This window comes from Hetaerina americana, unplaced genomic scaffold, assembly GCF_022747635.1.
Source record: "Hetaerina americana unplaced genomic scaffold, ioHetAmer1.1.p SCAF_2, whole genome shotgun sequence".
NCBI lineage: Eukaryota > Metazoa > Arthropoda > Insecta > Odonata > Calopterygidae > Hetaerina > Hetaerina americana.
Window position 1 is genome coordinate 97,077,888 of NW_027286763.1, and position 6,023 is coordinate 97,083,910.

Genomic DNA, 6,023 nt, shown 5'->3' on the forward strand with positions numbered 1-6,023 from the left:
TATTCGTCTAAAATGCTTTCCCCTTGCCCTACTTTTATAATCACCACCTAAAGAATATACCGCCGTCTGACATGACAATAATACTGCAGAGTCAACGTGTACTTACACCACTCCCACATTTAAAATGAATAATTTATTTCCTATCCTCATTCCCCGAGTCTGCACTTCAACAGTCACAATTTCGCTTTCGACAATGGGACATGTTATCCAACGGAAAACGGAGTCTAAAGACAAAAATCATTGTCAGCTTCTCCAATACGTCCCTTTAGGTCTCTGTTTTTTTATCGTCTAATCCCCATACTTCCTAGGTATAATTGAAGCTTATGAAGGCCGAAAAACAAGTTGTGGGGGAACATCGTAGGCAGGATATCTGCTCAAGGTACTTCTCAAATGCGCGTAATCTGGGAATATCTGACCGACCCAACCCACGCAGTCAAACCCTTCCCCCTCTTATTCAGAAGGTGCCTGGAAATGTAAACGATTAGAGGTTGTTTTGAAACGGTCCCCTAAAACTTGTACGCATCTCTGCGAAATTCCAGGCACCCCCTTCCAGCTAAATTCCGTTTGCCCTACCTTATTATCTACTTCAATTCATGTTTTCAAGCTCCCTTATGCCGCTACAAAGGACTTTCCTCTTCTCCCTTCCCATGTTGCGGCAAGAATTTTAACTGCAAAAACGACGTCGCTCCCGGTTCTATTTGTTCTATCATTTCTGTAAATTTAAAAAATTTTGGAAAATTTCAGCGTCGGAAAGTTGATAGCCAGCTTTCTGTCCCAATAATTAATTCTGCGCCTGCGCTTTGAATAAGGTGATGAAATTCTGCGACTTTGTTTTTTTAAGTTTCGGCAATTAACTACCAATGCATATGATGTTTCCTTAACATTACGGTTTTTTGATTTTTTAGCGAGGATCGTCTTCTTATTAATATTGAATCCCTTGTAAAATTTTCCGTCTGATGCTATCTGATTCGTGTTAAATGAACTATTGTCAGCACTGACTCTCACTTCACTTAAATAATAAATAATTTGGCGGAGAAGACTAGAAACCCACTAACTGGCCTACAGGCTGACCTACACTTTAATCTAAAAAAGCCCTGCAGAGCTCGAATATTCTACCCGCTACTCACCATGCGGTACATATACGAGTATCCACAAGTGAAACGTGCGTGGATTAGTAATGGTTAGGAGTTGGTAACATTTAGGATATCTTTCATGGAAAAAACATTAATGACAGAGCAATAGAATTTGAGGAGGAAATCGCAGGAAACGATTACATTGCAATAGGAAAAAACCAAGCGAATTTGAGGTGACAAGCTAATGACATTCTCCATACTACTTTTAAAGACTATCATACTTTTATTAACTAGCATAATAAAGGAAGTAAAAATAATCCTGACATAACATTGCTACATTGCGTCAATAAAACATGACGAATCAAAAGCGTCCGTTCCATACTATTTCGCACATGTTACTCGGAAAGAAGATAGAATGTCATCTCTTCCTGCTGGCTACTTGCCTTCGCAACTCCTTCCACAAAATTTTCTCTTTTCTCTAAGTTGCCCCAGAAAAGAAAGGAACACCTGTGTTTGCATTTCCGCTTCTATCCACAGAACATGCTTCCGCCCACTTTCAATCTTGTACGATCTACTCCTGCATGCTAGTATCTAATACACAATTCCTGAATAATTTTATTTTCCACAAAACCGCTTTCTTAAAACATCGCTCCATTTTAGGCTAAAGAAGACAGTTGATAAAAATCGAACAAAGTCAAATATTTCTTTAACGGTTTGCGCAATTAATATACATAAAAATAGTAAAAATATTTTATTAAATTTTTACATTTAAATTCATTACAATGTACAAATCTGGGTAAAGCCGAGATAGTCCGAAGGCATCACATGGAATCGAACCCGCGCCCTCCAGTCAGTAGCCCAGCGCTCTACTACTTGATTACCAGTCATTTTTTATGGCTACACGTTGATATAGTGGATTCGATTGTTGACGTGGATAGAGTAATGACATCTCTCACCGGGGGACCGAGTTCCATAGTATAAAGGGAAGTAGTTAAATTCGCCCATAAGTCGTGTCATTCCAGTAAATGCCATACTGTCTGCGTGTATTGTAGATCGCTGGGAAGAGTCCACCGATTGGACTGTGGGATATTGATGCTTCGTTCATTGTAACATCGAATTGGCGAGGAATATATTGGCATCATTGCTACTTTGACGCCTCGGCGTGGCTATAATTATTTAGCTGGTAAATGGAGTAATTCCTAGAAGGGGAAGGGAACCTGCTCTAATCGGAAAGCTAAAACCTCCTCAGGCCAAAATTGGAATCAATGGGTCACATTAATACTGATGTTTCACTCAGTACATTTTTAAGATTTGCTGACGGTGCCTATAAACGATTCCATGACTTGAAAATAAGAATCTGGAAATTCAATCGGTACGGCCACCGTAAATAGAATACACGTACAATTTTCCAACATGGTAAATTGTTTTATTTGTGATTGAAAATCACGTATAATGATTATTTCAAAATCAAGGTTATACCTATGAGTTTTTATTAAATCCTTCTGAGAACTTTATTCGCCCTCGTATGTGAGAGCTACCATACATGTCTTTTCTTACACCAAGCAGAGAGTCAAGCTGAATTAAATAACTATGAGAATTTCGAAAACGAAAGTGCCATTGGAAGAAAATTGAATGTTTGAATACAATTGCAGTGTTTGACAGAAATATCGGATTAAGCAAATTCTGAACGATTTTGATTCAAAAGCTATATTTTACCGCATTTATGAGTAGCCTGAGATACCTTATGGAGCATACAGTATATGCCATTTATTTATGTTCATAAGCTTTTTCAAGGGCATTCAAAATTAAAGTACCTTAAAAAGATATTAATACTTAAATTAAATGCTGTAAACTTATTCAAACTAAAATTAAACGTAGTGCATTTTCTTGCGGGACAAAAATAATTTCATAACAAATTTACAGCATCAAGTTCATAAATGGCAGTAGAAAATTTAAACGCCTACATTTTTAATGTAATATTATTTCATTTAAATATAATTTTTCCAATAATATAGCAAACGCCCAAAACAAACACAGACAAATAAATAAAACTAATATGTATTTGAACAAATGAAACATTCCAATAGCCGTAAACAGTTAACCTTTCTAAACAAAGTGCAAATGAGATTAGTTGGCTAACGCCACAAGTCAAGGATGGGGTAAAAGGTAAGAAGGAAAGGAATAAGAAAGGTGAATTTTTGTCGTTTTAACGTTTTTACCCCATCCTTGACTTGTGGCGTTAGCCAGCTAATCTCATTTGTACTTTGTTTCGAAAGGTTAACTGTTTACGGCTATTGGAGTTTTTAATTTATTCAATACTACTAGCCGTAAGAGCTCAATTCTATCAATATTAATATGTTTTTAATTTAAATTAACGCTTTCACAAGTACATCGACGAATGATGTAGTGGAAACAAATGTCAATAATTACAGCAAAAATTTTAATTACGTTCTCGTATTTGCTTTTTTAAAAAAAATGTAATATTTGGTTCCAGTATTGTTATCACAAGCCTATTGTCAACTGATCTACCATCTGTTTAAGTCCCTGTATATCCTTAGAGATGTTTTAATTTTGCTCATATACAACAAATTCTAACTCACAGCAATTTTCATAGATAATCTACCGGTTAAGGTAAGCTTTTGAACGAATAAAAATTATATATTTCTCATTCTCCTCACAACCCAACAACCCAACATCCCACTCTACAACGAGCCCCTCTTCATCTCCGTACACTTCCTTCCTGCCTTCAATTCGTCCAACATTCCTATCCTATTCCTGCCCCATCCTCGCTTACCCAGCATCCTCCCCTCTATCACAGTCATCAACATCCCACGGCCAATCAATATGCTTTGCATCCATTTTTCCTGTTTCCTTATGATTTCTCCCGATTAGCCCCTCTCCTCCCCCACCATACCAAGCGCTTCCTCATTTGTTTTACTTTCTGTCAATTTCACCTTCTCCACAACCACATTTCAATAGCCTCCAATCTACGCCTATCATCCTGCTTCAATGACCATGTTTCCGCGCCGTACTAAACTACTCTCCATATTTAAGTTTCAGCGAGCCTTTTCTTGATAATGTTATTCAACGTCCCTGTCATTAATTTTCTCCTCCTTGGGATAGCGTCTTTGCCTAACGCAACTCTTCTCCTTATGTCACAACTACTTTGACCATTTTGGTCCAAAACACTTCAGAGTAAACTCACAGCAATAGATTGTACCAAAATAAGACTATCTTCGAGCATGTTGCCGTAGCCGAGGGGATTCGGTGGGATTCTTCCGTACTTCTTAAGTATTTGTTTTGCTACTAACTGTGACTTGATAATGCTGATCAGCGAGCCACCACATGGGAGCTTTATTAACTCAATCTACCGAGATCTTCGGGTGCATCTGATGATAACAACCAGATATGATCAAAACCTTAATTTCCATTTCCAACCTATTCTTCCGATCTTAAATCTATGATTTAAGCTTACACAATAATAAATAGCTATCTATTCGCGAAGATCCCAATTTTGTAATTTTTTACTCATCCCTTGTTTTAAACATATAACATTTCTAAACTTCTTCGAGTGTTAGTCACCCAGAAAACCGCAGTCCAAGGTTAATACGCACTTTTCTGCTGATCTCTTCGTTGAAGAGCGAAAGATTCAATATTTCAAATAAGTCTTGCTTTTAAAATGTAGAAAGCGACATCAATTCTTCCCTGGAAAGCGTATAGGGTGATTTGGGAGTATACGCGTATGTACTCGTATATGCGTTCACCTGATGGTCAATAGAGAAACAAATAGATATAATTAGCGGAAAAGCTATGCCGAGAAATTAGTGGTTTCCCCACACTCAATACTCATTCCATATCAAGTTTTCGCGGGAAAGGTCAACCTGTTCACGGATTACTCAAGAAGTGTCATTTCCTACCGGATTTTCAATGGGTGTTTTAAGTGCCCTGCCTCTCCGCAAGCACTGTGGCGGATTTATCTTTGCCCGCTATTGTTTGCATTCCAGGAATTCCAGCATGTGCCATAATAGAGGGAGTGTTCCCTCAGATAGGCAACAAGTTTGGGTTTCATATTTCCGGTATTCCTTTAGCGTTAAAGGAAAAACGCTCCTCGATTACTGATGTCACCGTCTCACGTGCAAGCAAGGCCATGTGGCGCCTTGCTGCATCGCCCACCCGTCATATATGACAATGCATACTGCAAAATACCTCACTAAGGACTACAAAAAGCCGAAAGCTCTCAACCCCTGCACTGCAATAATGGGTAGATATATGCAAATGTGTGGGTCACGGTAGTCCAGTGGGTAGAGCGTTGGACTGCTGACCGGAGGGTCCCGGGTTCGATTCCCGGGCAAGGCACTCTGGGCACCTGCAGCTCCACCCAAGCTTAAGTGATTTTTCGGTCATCAGGAGTACCAGGTCTTCCTGGGAAACCATAACCGGCACAGGGAAAGGAACTGGCCCAGGCTTAGCACCGGGTGATCTCTACCATCACCTACTAAACCGACCTTCGGGTTGAGGAGTTTGACTTGAGGGTTGATTACTGTGTTTATGGTTTTTTTATATGCAAATGTGTTGTTCACACTGCATTGTGACTGTATCAATCACATCGGATATCGTGAATATTGGCACTGTAGTCCATATCGTTACATCGACGATAATTATGGAATACTGAGAATTCCTCAAAATCATCCATATGAACCCGGCTCGAAATGAAAAAATATCGATGCACCGTCTATTGGGAACAAATAAGCGTATCCTGCAGGTGAGTTCTTACTAGGGTTACTATTCACCACTCAAAAGGTGGTCATCTGATGGCTGAGTCAGTATCGCACCGTAAACCCAAATTCAACAATTCAAGTATCATGAACAATACAACATCCATACTCGACCAGAGACTCGAACTCTCGACCTTCATGTTAACAGGCGTGAGCGTTACCCACTCAGTTGACC